At 49.1% G+C, this 14,141-nt stretch overlaps 1 long non-coding RNA gene across 1 annotated transcript in view; it reads right to left on the reverse strand.

The window, feature by feature from the left end:
• Window positions 1-4,285: 4,285 nt before the first annotated feature.
• The window catches only part of LOC140918461 (uncharacterized), a 39,770-nt gene continuing 29,914 nt past the window's right edge, over window positions 4,286-14,141 (reverse strand). The window contains exon 2 of the long non-coding RNA XR_012161191.1: window positions 4,286-4,949. This is a non-coding gene — a long non-coding RNA (uncharacterized lncRNA). The remainder of the gene's footprint in view (window positions 4,950-14,141) is intronic.

Raw genomic sequence — 14,141 nt, forward strand, 5'->3', positions numbered from 1 at the left:
ATAATCTTTCCTTTCTCCTATGCTGTCTCACTTGGCTATTTAGATAGTAAGCTCTTCAGGGCAGGCACTGTCTCCTCCTATTAGTTTGTACAGCACCTAGCGCAATGGGGCCTTTACCTTGGCTGAGGCCAGGAGGGGCTGCTAGAATGCAAATAATGAAGAGTAACTTTTAAGAAAATGGAAACAAAAATATTACCAAACAAACAGCCATTCCCCTCCCTGACCTGCAGACATGTGTTTCATGCTTAGCTTGGCTTCAGCCATCTCAGCATGTTCACAGAAACATCTTTTTCATGTCTGTTGTGTGAATAGGTAAGATTCCTTAGTGTAGTGAGATCTGAGAAGGAAAATCTTTGAATGGCCTTAATGGCCACTTTCAGCAAAGCCAAACTGGTTATATGATTAGTTGTGCTCAGCAGGGGTAAGGATGGGGGTGGGGAAGAGGAAACTCTTGCACAGGCAGTTCTCGTCTATATTTTTTCCTTGATCATTTGAAGAAGAAAAAAACAATCTTGCAAATGTTTCCACCCTTCTGCCCCGAATTGGATTGCAGAGATAGGGAGTGTCCAATACCAACACCAAGAGCTGACGCCACCCCTGTGACTGGGTCCTTGTTGTATCCTAAAACCGACAGGGCCTCTTTCCAGATCCAAATCAGATATGGCGCAATGATTTTGTAAGACCAGCTAATCCCATAAGATCTCCACCACTCACGATGGCAGCAGTCTCGCTCTATCAGCTGCAAGGCTGGTTTGCGAGAGTTTAGAAGACCCCAAACCTAATCCGGATCTGACTCATCTCTATTTCCCCTCACCCGCAACCTAGCAATAGACAAGGCATTCTTCACCAGTTCCTCTCTCTGCAAATGAAGGGAGAGGCAGCCTCTGACAGCAGAGATCCCAGTTGCTCTTCTCCACTGGTGCTCTCGGGGAGGGAGGGTCACAGATCCCACTGCAGTGAGGGCCCTGTGTGGGAATCACACCTTCAGGTACAGTGCCCTTCTCTGGTGTGTGGAGGAACCTAGAAGCAGGAGGGGGTGGATCTGACGTACAAAGCAGTGTTCTATTTTTTTCTAGGCAGGTTTAATGATAGGATCTTCAGAGGCTGGGCCCAATCATGGCTGAAAGCATCAATGCTTCTCTTTGGAAGCTTAGAGATGCGATCTAATGAGCCCGGGGCATGTGAAAGAATAAATGAGAGACAGTGAAAGGTCGGAACATGAAACACCATCCCAGGAAGTAAACTTTGCACAATATTTCTTTTCATGATCATTCCTTTTTCTGCTGTGAAAGGGGAACAGAAAGTCCCAGCCCTGGCTGGGGAACAGCCACTTGCTGAGTTTTCTTTGAGATTTTATGTTTAACATGCTGTGTGTGTTTGGAATGATCCCACGAAACTCAGAGCCCCAGCATTCTAATTCACAGACATTCATATAATGTGATGACTGGTCCCATGCCAATGTCAAGCTGAAAATTCCTTTCAATGAGAAACATTGTATGCAAAAATCCTCCTCTCAGATCTGCACAGCGGCTATGAACGCTGATTTCCTGCTCTCCCTGCATGTGCAGAACTCCCAGTGGCATCAATGAGAGATCTGCATGGGCAGGAGGGAATAGCCCAGGTGAAAGCTGGCATGTGGCTGAGAAAGCTGTTTAGCAAAAGACAGCCTAGATAAGCAGATGTGAGTTTCTCCTGAGAGCCCATTCCGTTTGATTAACGAATAGGGCCCTAAAATGTTGGTATGCAGCTTATTTTCTGGCATTGTGCTAGGGGAATCACTTGAAGTGCAGGCAAACCTGGATATTTACATGGTAAATGTGCTTGTTTTTTCCATCCTCAAAATCCCACTCATTGCCATCCTGTATGTCGTCACCAGACCCCTAGCTCTTGCCAACAGACACCATGGGGGATCATAAAGGCTGCGATAATGTAGACCTTGTTGAAGGAGAAAATGGACAATGTTGATCCAAGGTTCTCTAGCAATGGTCCATGAACCAACCATCACAGACCCCCAGAACCCTCCCTGCAGTCCTGAATGAAGTGTTGTTGAGAACCTAGCAGTGTGAGCATGTGTGCGGAGCTGCCAGGTTAGGAAGGGCAGATGGTCCATAAGCTCCATGTATTACAAAGAATGCCACAGAATTAAGATTTTTGTTGTGGGTTTTTTGTTGTGGGTTTTTTGTTTGCTTGTTTGTTTGTTTGTTTGTTTGTTTTGGAGAGTTAGTCAGCGTGGCCTAGTGGCTAAGGCGGTGGACTGGGGTGCAGGATATTGCGAACCTTGGCTCTACCACAGATTGGCTGTTTGACCTTGGAGAGGTCATTCATTTCCTCATTTCCCCCTATCTATAAAACAGAAATAGTGATACTGACCTGCTTTGTAAAGTGCTGGGAGATCTATGCATGAAAAACACTTCATCAAGACCTATGAGGGAAGACTGAAAAAATTGGGTTTGTTTAGTCTGGAGAAGAGAAGACCGAATGGGGACATGAGAACAGTTTTAAAGTACATAAAAGTTTGTTACAAGGAGGAGGGAGAAAAAATGTTCTCGTTTACCTCTGAGGATTGGACAAGAAGGAATGGGCTTAAACTGCAGCAAGGGAGGTTTAGGTTGGACATTAGGAAAAACTTCCAAAGGGCACATCTACACTGGCAAAGTTACAGCGCCGGCAGTTACAGCGCCGCTCAGCAAGAGCTGAAGGAAAACTGCTGTTGAGTGTTCACACTGTCAGCTGCCTGCGCAATAGCGTGTTCACACTTGCAGCGGCATTCGGAGCAGTGCACTCTGGGAAGCTATCCCACAGAGCACCTCTTTCTCTTCTGCCACTAAGAGTTGTGGGAAAGAGGAGGGGGTCGTGGGGCATCCTATCCCAATGACCCATGATGCATTGCTTCACATTCCAGAAATCCCTGTGCTTCCATCGCATTTGGCGCCATCTTTCAACAGTTTGTGTACTGCGTGCCCTGCCCTGCCTCTTTCGAGCTGCAGGAATGGATCCCAAACTGTTGACCAGTATGCTGCTCGCTCTGACTAACACATCACAAGTGGCAGTGGAGTTATTCCTTATACTACAAAGGCAAGAGGAGTGCAACATTGATCTCGCCACGTGTAGTAGCTGCGACATGAGATTGCTTCTGGGCTTAGGAAACAAGCACTGAGTGGTGGGATCACATCGTGATGCACCTCTGGGATGACGAGCAGCGGCTACAGAAATTTCGGATGAGGAAATCCACATTCATGGGACTATGTGATGTGCTTGCCCCAGCCCTGTGGTGCAAGGACACAAGAATGAAAGTTGCTCTGCTGTTGGAGAAGCGTGTGGTGATCGCACTGTGGAAGCTGGCTACTCCAGACTGCTACCAATCAGTCGCTAATCAGTTCGGAGTAGGAAAGTCTACAGTTGGACTCATGTTGACAGAAGTGTGCAGGGCCATTAATTGCATCCTGCTCCGAAAGACCGTGACTCTGGGCAACGTGTGTGACATTGTGGATGGCTTTGCACAAATGGGCTTCCCTAACTGCGGAGGGGTGATAGATGGCATGCACCTAGCCACCAAGTACATTAATTGCAAGGGGTATTTCTCAATGGTTCTCCAGGTGCTAGTGGATCACTGTGGGCGTTTCACAGACATTAACTCAGGCTGGTCTGTAATGGTGCATGACACACTCATCTTTCGGAACACTGGCCTGTTCAAGAAGCTACAAGCAGACCAGAAGATCACTGTAGGGAAAGTTGAAATGCCCATTGTGATCCTGGGAGACCCTGCCTACCCCTTAATGCCATGGCTTATGAAGCCATACATAGGGCAACTTGACAGCAGCAAGGAGCGGTTCAACAACAGGCCGAGCAAGTGCAGAATGACCGTTGCGTGTGCTTTTGGCCATTTAAAGGCCCTCTGGTGCTGCCTCTGTGGGAAGCTGGACCTGGACAATGACATTATTCCTATTCTTATAGCCATGTGCTATACGCTCCATAATATTTGTGAAGGGAAGGGTGAAAGCTTCACTCAGGGCTGGACCGCAGAGACTCAGTACTTGGAGGCTGCATTTGAACAGCCAGAGACCAGGTCTATTAGAGGGGCACAGCACAGGGCCATAAGGATCAGGGATGCCTTGAGGCAGCAATTTGAAACTGAAATCCACTAATATTTGTTGCTATGCTCGGGATTGCAGTGCTTATAATGCTAGGAGGTGATTGGTGTACATGATGCAATAAGGGGGGTTAACATAATTGTATGTTGCTTTATAGTGCTCTGTTTGATTTCAATTAGTAGAATAAAGATTGCTTTCAAACAAACACAATTATTTTATTAAAAGACAACAACTGGAGGAGAGAGTCAAACTAAAAAAAACCCAACAGCAGGGAGTGGGATAGAGGAAGGGAAGGTCCCAGGAGGAGGAGGGGTCCTGGGATGGCTAAAGATTTGTGTATGTCCAGGGATCATATCCAACCTTCTCCTTTGGAGTACAATGCAACAGGTGCTGTACTTCAGCAGGGCCAAACTGCAGAGGAATGAGTGTTGAGTGCAGTGGGTAGTGGGAGTCCACAGTGCTGGACAGTGAGGGGGAGGAGTGGAATGCTGCAGATATAGACTGGAGCCAGGAGGTTGATCAGAGTGTGTTGGCAGTGTCTGGGAGGCATATGGGAAAAAGTTTTGCGAGAGCGGCTGCAAGGGAGGGCGAGCGTGGCGCTGCTTGGTTTGAGTGTGTCTGCTTGGTGCTCCATAATCTTTAAGAGCCATTCCGTGGATTCATTCTGGCATGCCGTGTTCTCCTTTCAGTCCCTCTTCTCACTGTCCCGCCACTCCTTCAATTCCTGTTTCTCGGTGGCAGAGTGCATCATAACATCACGCACAAAGTCCTCCTTAGTTCTTCTTGGCCGCTTTCTAATTCTGCGCAGCCATTCAGCTGCCGATAACAAAGAGGGAGGCTGGACTCCTAAGGTCATCTCTGTGAAGTTTAAATGCAACATTTTACAGAAGCAGTATTGTTTGCAACACAGACAACGCTAATTCAGTGATTTAAAACACAGTCAGTACTTACACACCTGTCACTAACTGGCTGACCCCAGGCAAGCACACATGAGCCACAAGACCCCCAAAATAGTGAGCAGCCACAAGGGCAGGGTAAATCACTCTTCCCGGACCCTGCTGGCACACTGGGCACGTGGCTCTTGGGGAGAGCTGGCACTGTAGGGGAGGCCTGGTAATCATTCCTGTCCCCAGCCTTTCCACAGGATGTGATCATTATGGAAGATATCCCATTGCTGAGGATGAGCAGGGAATCAAAGGAGGGTCTTCTCCAAGCCTGCAGCTTCTGCCCTGGCATAGGAATGCGGCTCGCCTATGTGCAGCAATGGTTGTGTCCCCCACCCCACCCCCCTGGAATGGCACAGTGGCATGGGAAAGTTACCGTTAATGGGACAAGAAACAAAGCAGCTCTGCCAAAGAACCTGCAGCAGTGGATTGCCCAGTATCTCCACAAGAGTTTCCTGGAGATCTCTGAGGAAGATTCCCATGAAGTGAGGGAGTCAATCAACAGCGTGTTCCACTGCTCAGACTAGGCATGTGGTGGGAGACAAGCCTGCTTTCTGCAACCTCTCCTGTTTGCACTTTGCCAACATCTGACAGCTGTGACTGGCTATCCTCCTCCAGGGAAGAAAAGAGCTCCTGGGGGCATGCATCTGTGGCCTCTGAGTCATCCTCTGCCTCTGGGTCCCCCTCCCCCTCTACATCCTTGTCCAAGATTTCCTCCTCCTGGCTTGGTCCACTCTCGACTGGCACGCGAGCCACTGATATAGCCACAGTGGTCTTCGCAGTGGAGGTGGGGTCACCACCGACTATCGCGTCCAGCTCTTTGTAGAACCGGCAGCTCATGGGCACAGCACCAGAGCGGCGGTTTGCCTCCCGCACCTTGTGGTAGGCATTCCACAGCTCCTTCACTTTCACCCTGCGCTGCCATGTGTCCTGGTCATGGCCCCTTTCTATCATGCATCTAGAAATCTGTCTGTAGGTATCATAATTCCGACAGCTGGAGTGCAAAGCTTCCTCTCTCCCCAAAAGCCGATGGGGTCCAGCAGCTCGGCATTGCTCCAAGAGGGGAATCTCCTGCTGCATGGAGCGGGCATGGCCACCTGGAAAGATGCACTGAGACCACTGCACACATCAGCGAGTAAACAGGAAGGGGACTTTCAAATTTTCAAAGGAATGTACGGGGTGGGGCTGACGGTTGGTCACCTGAGGGCAGGGCAGTAGAGTTCGAACCGATGGCCAGAGAGGTGAGAACAGGCATTGTGAGACACCTCCCGGAGGCCAATCACAGAGCTGTAATCGCCACGGTGTCTACACTGGCACCGCAGTGCTGCACCCCCAGCTCAGAAAACTCTACGCCTCTCGTCGGGGTGGGTTTTTAAAGCGCTGCATCTGCGCAGTTTCTGCGCACTAAGTGGCTTGGCCGTGCGTGCACCTCAGGACTTACAGCGCAGAAAACTGCTTTACTGCGCAGAAACGTCCTAACTGTCAGAGCGGTTAAGCACTGGAATTAATTGCCCAGGGTGGTTGTAGAATCCCCATCATTGGAGATTTTTAAGAGCAGGTTAAACAAACACCTGTCAAGGATGGTCTAGGTAATACTTAGTCCTGCCATGAGTGCAGGGGACTGGACTAGATGACCTCTCGAGGTCCCTTCCAGTCCTATGATTCATAAGAGTTAGGAATTCATACTGTTATCATCAGTGTTCACGTAGCCTGGAGCAACAAAGTAGAAGAATCTGAGCTGAGCTTCAACACCCATGAAGAGACTGAGAGAACAAATTGCTAATCCGTAGGAGGGTAACAAAATTCTCCAGTAATGGTCCAAAAGCTGGAGAGATTGAAAATCATAATGGCAGAAAATAAATATCTACATCTCATGACTGTTGGTGGGAGGGGAAGAGCTGGCTCTGTTGGATTTAATTTACAAACTGATATCCTGGCAATTTGATCTAGAGAGCTGAGACAGAGCAGGCAGGAGAAAGGTGTTACAGAACAGTCTATCAGTCTGGTACAATCTGAAGCAGAACGACAGCAGTTTTCTTTGGCATGATCAATGGGCAGCAAGGACTGCACACAGCTCTTCAGAAACAGGACATGTCCTACAAGGAAACCGAGGTTTTAGTTCTCCCGATTTGATGCACTAGCACACGGCTGCAATTGTGGGATTGCAAACGCTGCGGGGGATGATTAAAAAATACCATCTGCTTTCCCTGAGTTTTTTAGCATGAAGATATTTCAGTTCCTGCCAATGGCTGTCAAATCCACCTCATACAAAGCCTACATTTTGAGCTAAAACTACTTCCCAGTGTTCTGTTAAGGGAGTGTGGTCTAATAGTTATAGCTTAAAAACAGCATGGCATCCCCACCCTCTGGATCTGCAATGAGCTCTCCTCTGCCAGCCAGGGGAGTGGAGGCCAAGATCTATTAAAAAAACATTAAAATACTAACAATACGTAGCTCTGATTATATCTAGTGCTTTAAAGATCTAAATGTTAGTTAGAATTCATTAAAAATCCACATCCGCCCACTTCCAACAGAGGGTAGGTGAGAAGTTTGGATTCCCTTGTTTCTAAGATTAGCCTCTTCAAAAGTGTCTCTCTTTGGGTCGTGACAGCATAGCTATTCTTCACTGGAGCAAAAATCCAGCGCCCCACGCACTTCTGTCCTGGAAGGGTTACTGGGTCCCTCTCCAGTCCAGCTGTGGGAGTTTCCCCACAACTAATTATCCCTTTTGTGCTGAACAGAGTCAAGAAGGTCCCACTGGAGAGGCCACATATTGATTAAGGGGACACTGCCAATTTAACATCAGGGGCCAGATCCCTGCATTAAGGCAGCCTTACACTGCTTCCCACAAGTCAGCACAACGAGCACATTCCACGATCAAACCCCTCTCTAATGGAATGTGATGGTCTGAGGACACTGAGGCCAGGGGACTTAACTCCAAAGCTAAGCCATCACTTGCACTCTGGTCTCATTTCTGCTTTCATATATGTTTGAGGCCACCTCTGCTTTTACAATTCCTTTACCTTATGAACATATTAATTAGCCTCTTACAGTTTGTATGCCAACTTCCACCTTCTCTGTATGTATATATATATATATATATCTTCTTACTATATGTTCCATTCTATGCATCCGATGAAGTGAGCTGTAGCCCACGAAAACTCATGCTCTAATAAATTTGTTAGTCTCTAAGGTGCCACAAGTACTCCTGTTCTTTTTGCGGACACAGACTAACACGGCTGCTACTCTAAACATATCAGGGAGGGTCCTCAGTGCATAGACTATGGGGAAATGGGCCATTCTGGGATCTGAATGTGGAGGAGGCTTGGAATCAACTTTAAGTCAAAGTTGTAGAAGCTCTCTGAAGCCTGCATCCCAAGCAAGGGGAGGAAATTCATAGGGAAGGGTTGCAGACCAAACTGGATGAACAAGCATCTCAGAGAGGTGATTAAGAGAAAGCAGAAAGCCTACAAGGAATGGAAGTTCGGAAGGATCAGCAAGGAAAGCTACTTTTTGGGGGTCAGGAAGTGTAGGAATAAAGTGAAAACTGCCAAAAGCCAAGCAGAGTTGGACCTGCAAAGGGAATTAAAACCAATAGTAAAAGGTTCTACAGCCATATAAATAAGAAGAAAACAAGGAAAGAAGAAGTGGGACCACTAAGCACTGAGGATGGGGTGGACATTAAAGATAATTAGGCATGGCCCAACACCTAAACAAATACTTTGCCTCAGTTTTTAATGAAGCTAATGAAGATCTGAGGGGTAGTGGCACGGTAGCTAATGGCAACAAGGATATGGGAGTAGAAATTACCACATATGAAATGGAAGTCAAACTCAAACAGTTTAATGGGACTAAATCGGGGGGTCTGGATAATCTCCATCCTAGAATATTAAAGGAACCAGCACATGAAATTGCAAGCCCAACAGCAAGGATTTTTAATGCATCTGTAAACTGGTGGATTGTACCTTATGACTGGAGAATTGCTAAGATAATTCCTATTTTTACGAAAAGGGGGAAAAGGTGATCCAGGAAACTACAAGCCTGTTAGTTTGACCTCAATTGTATGCCAGGTCTTGGAACAAATTTTGAAACAGAAAGTAGTTAAGGATATAGAGATGAATGGTAATTGGAATAAACTACAACAGAGTTTTACAAAAGGTAGATTGTGCAAGACCAATCTGATCTCCTTCTTTAAGAAGATAACTGATTTCTTAGACAAAAGAAATGCAGTAGTTCTAATCTACCTGGACTTCAGTAAGGCATTTGATACAGTTCTACATGGGAAATTATTAGTTAAATTGGAGAAGGTGGGGATTAATATAAGAATTGAAAGGTGAATAAGGAATTGGTTAAAGGGACAACTACAATGGGCCATACTGAAAGTTGAACTGTCAGGCTGGAGGGAGGTTACTAGTGGAGTTCCTCAGGGATAGGTTTTGGGACCAGTCTTATTTAACATTTTTATTACTGACGTTGGCACAAAAAGTGAGTGTGTGCTAATAAAATTTGCGGATGACACAAAGTTGGGACGTATTGCCAATATGGAGGAGGACCAGAATATCATGTGAGAAGATCTGGATGACCTTGTAAACTGGAGTAATAGAAATGGGATTAAATGTAATAGTGCAAAAGCTAGGACTTATCAGTTGGAAGTGACAGAAAAGGAGAAAGACCTGGGTGTATTTGTTGATCACAGGATGACTATAAGCCGTCTGTAGTGGGTTGGACTCCCACTCGGGCCCAGAGGGATTTAAAACAGCCCTGAGAGAGGGCTGTTGTAGAAGGAAGGCAGCGGGGCTGATTGGGGAAGAAGCCTCAGCTGGGGGCCATGCCCCAGTCAGGGTCCAGCTGGCTCTATAAAGGCTGTGACCCAAAAGCCCAGGGAGATTCTCCCTCCACCTCTAGAGGGAGAAGGGCCTGGCTGCAAGGTGCTGAGCAGGACCTAGTTTGGAGCAGGGCCGGGGAAAGGCCAAGGGAGCCGGGGAGCTCTAGCCTAGAAAAGTCCCAGGCTGCGGGCCTGGTAAGGTCTATTAGGTATGGCGAGTTTCAGGGGCAGCTACAGGTAGGCAGAGGCAGCAGGTCCAAACCCAACCTTGCCGGTGATGAGTGGCTCATACTGCAGTCTGCCCCAGGGCACGGGGGCTAGCTGGTGACTGGCAGGAGCCTATGACTGAGGTGAGGTAGGGTGTTCCCCTGGGAGGGGGAGACCCAGAAGTGTGGGGTTACTGACAGGAGGCAGCACCCAGTGAAAGGGGCACCAGGGTCCTGGGAGGGACATGGGAGCCAGCAGCAAGGCAAGACACTGGCCTGAAGAGGGCGCTCTGGAGGCTGGAACGCTAATTCCCAAGGACAACCAGCAGGAGGCACCACCGGTGAGTCTGCGCCCCGTGACACTGTCAGTGTGATGCAGCTGTGAAAAAGGCGAATGCACTCTTAGGATGTATCAGGAGAGGTATTTCCAGTAGAGACAGGGAAGGGTTAATACTATTATACAATGCACTGGTACAACCTCATCTGGAATACTGCATGCAATTCATGTATCCCATGTTTAAGAAAGATGAATGCAAATTAGAACAGGTGCAGAGAAGGGCTACGAGGATGATCTGAAGAATGGAAAATCTACCTTATGAAAGGAGAATCAAAGAGCTTGGCTTGTTTAGCCTAATCAAAAGAAGGTTGAGGGGAGATATGATTGCTCTCTATAAATACGTCAGAGGGATAAGTACAAGGGAGTGAGAGGATTATTTAAGATAAGCACCAGTGTGGACTGTAATACAGCAAGGCCTGGGAGAGTGGTCCTATTGGGTGCTGAGAAGTGGGTGGGCATAAGCCAGCCTGGGGAGGAGCTACTGAGCCTGGAACTCAACTAGAACCATGGGACAATGAAGAAGAAAAAACAGGACAGATGTGGGGGTCAAAGGGCCAAAACTAGGGAACTGGAAGGGGACACTGAGCAGAGAACCCCGCACAGTGCCCACTGCTCCACAAAAGCATACAAGGAGCCAGCGGACGCCACCCAGAGGAATTCTGCCTGGATGCACGAACAGACGAAAGAATGAAAACAGGTCCCACAGTCACAGGCCCCCGCCTCAAGCCAACCTCCTCTCCCTGGTGTTATAAATGGCCATTTTGGTCATGGTTAGGAGGAGGTTGACAAGGTGGTCCCACGACTTCGTGGGGCCATGAATGGGGTGTGTATATATAAAAAGGTGAGGGGAAAAGTGCAGCCAGAACCTCAACAAGAGGTTCTGGAGGAGCCAGAAGAGCGGCTGCAACCTGGGACACTGCAAACAGACTTGCGCTAGGATCTCCCTCATACTGCAAAAAGGGCAGGCATCGGGAAGAGGGTTGAACAGAGCCAGGTACACGCCCATGCTCACGGCTCCATGGAGGAGCTGCCAACTAATCATAGAATATAAGGGTTGGAAGGGACCTCAGGAGCTAATCTAGTCCAACCCCCTGCTCAAAGCAGGACTAATCCCCAACTAAATCATCCCAGCCAGGGCTTTGTCAAGCCTGACCTTAAAAACTTCTAAGGAAGGAGATTCCACCACCTCCCTAGGTAACGCATTCCTGTGCTTCACCACCCTCCTAGTGAAAAAGTTTTTCTTCATATCGAACCTAAACCTCCCCCACTGGAACTTGAGACCATTACTCCTCTTCTGTCATCTGCTACCACTGAGAACAGTCTAGATCCATCCTCTTTGGAACCCCCTTTCAGGTAGTTGAAAGCAGCTATCAAATCCCCCCTCATTCTTCTTTTCTGCAGACTAAATAATCCCAGTTCCCTCAGCCTCTACTCATAAATCATGTGCTCCACCCCCCTAATCACTTTTGTTGCGCTCCTGCTGGATGCTTTTGAATTTTTCCACATCCTTCTTGTAGTGTGGGGTCCAAAACTGGACACAGTACTCTAGGTGAGGCCTCATCAATGCCAAATAGAGGGGAATGATCATGCCACTTGATCAGCTGGCAATGCTCCTACTTATACAGCCCAAATGTCATTGGCCTTCTTGGCAACAAGGGCACACTGTTGAATCATATCCAGCTTCTCGTCCATTGTAACCCTAGGTCCTTTTCTGCAGAACTGCTGCCTAGCTGCTCAGTCCCTATTCTGTAGTAGTGCATGGGGTTCTTCTGTCCTAAGTGCAGAACTCTGCACTTTTCCTTGTTGAACCTCATCAGATTTCTTTTGGCCCAATCCTCTAATTTGTCTAGGTCCCTCTGTATCCTATCCCTACCTTCTGGTGTATTACCTGGTGGGCAGTGGAACCAAGGTGGAATGCAGGCTGGCGCACCGGGGTCCCTCACCCTCTGTAGCTGGTAAAAGGTCCCGCCACTTGGTATCAAGGTGGGACACGAGGGTGGGGAAATGAAAAGTGTGGAGCATGAGCATGTAGAGATGGTCCCATGGAACAGTTCAGAAATGAACTGGCTGCAAATAGCGCAGCCGACACAGGGTACAAAGGGGCTGGGGTATTGAGGGCTCACGGGGCAGGGGCCCAATGAAGAGATCCGGAGGGCCTGGGATGAGGCGCCTCTTTTGGAGGAGATGGAGAAAGGGCTCAATGGCCACAGTATACAACTGGCCTGACAGCGGGCAGCCTTGACACACTCCTCACCCGAAACTGACAGGTTCGGTCAGGGTCCAGTTGAGCCTGACCAAATACCCCGCGGAAGCATACAACACCTGGAGACAACTCACAGAGAGAGATGGGTAAAAGAATGAAAGACAGCCCCACAGTCACAGGGACCCCACTCTGCCAACCTCCTCTCCCTGGCCATGGCTAGGAGGAGGTCGATGAGGTGGACCCGCGACTTTCTGGTGCCTTGAGTCAGGTGTGCATAAATAAATGCGGGGAAAAGTGCAGCCAGAACCTCAATAAGAGGTTCTGGAGGAGCTGGAAGAGGGGCTGCAGCCCGGGGCACTGAAGGTACGCATGTGCCAGGGTCTCCCTCACGCTACAAAAGCGACAAGTTTCAGGGACAGAGGTGAACTGCACCAAGTACACGCCCGTGCTCATGGCTCCACGAAGGAGCCGCCAGCTGATATCCCCGGTGGGCCATGGGACCAAGATGGAATATAAACTGGCCCACCAGGGTTCCCCACCCTCCACTGCTGGTAAAAGGTCCCGTCATTTGGTATCTGGGCAGGACATGAGGGTGGGATAATGAAGCGTGTGCAAATGAGCGCGTATAGATGGTCTCTTGGTGCGGTTCAGAAATGAACCAGCTGCATAGCACGCAGAGGCTTGGGGTACAAGGAGTGGGAGGCCAGGAAGGCTCACAGGGCAGGGGGCCGATGGAAGGCGTGCGCCAATACACTCCACGCCGAGCCACCTACACCATAAAGGAGTCTCTGCAGGGCCTGGAGGCAGAAGACATGGACCTGTGTGCGCATGCACATCAGGCCTTGTCCTCCCTCCTCCAGGGGAAGATCGAGAACCCCCGCAGAGACCCAGTACAGTCCTGGCCAAAAAACCTCCAGAACCAACCTCTGGAGATTGGCCAGGGACACCAGGGGCGGGCACAGGGTGTTGAACCAGTGCCAGAGCATGGACAGGACCAGTTGGTTAAGCACCAGTGCTCTCCCCCGGAGGGAGAGGCACCAAAGCAGTCCTGTTCAGCCCTGCAACCGCCCAGTCACCCCGCCCTTTAAATCGTGCCAGTTCTCTGGCTGAAATGGATGTGTGGCAGAAAGGTAAACACCAAGATAGAGCAGCGGACCCGCGCTCCACCAGATGGCCTGAAGTGCGGGTGGGAGGGAGCTTGCCCACCACCTGTCCCCAACCACCAGGCCAGAGCTCTTGACTCAGTTGACCCGGGCGGAGGAGGCCGCTGAATAAACAGCTTGGCAAGCCTCCACCCGCACCAGATCTGAGTCCTGGACCATGAGGAGCACATCGTCAGCATATGCTGCCAGGACCAGCCGCACCTCCAGCTCACACAGCACCAACACTGTCAACCTCTTACGAAGGAGAAGGAGGAAGGGCTCAATGACCAGAGTATACAGCTGATCCGACAAGACATCCTTGATGCACTCCTCACCCGAAGCTGACAGGTGCGGTCAGGGTCCAGTTAAGCCTGACCAAACAGTCTGTGGAGG

Source organism: Lepidochelys kempii, chromosome 10 (genome assembly GCF_965140265.1).
Source record: "Lepidochelys kempii isolate rLepKem1 chromosome 10, rLepKem1.hap2, whole genome shotgun sequence".
Taxonomy (NCBI): Eukaryota; Metazoa; Chordata; order Testudines; family Cheloniidae; genus Lepidochelys; species Lepidochelys kempii.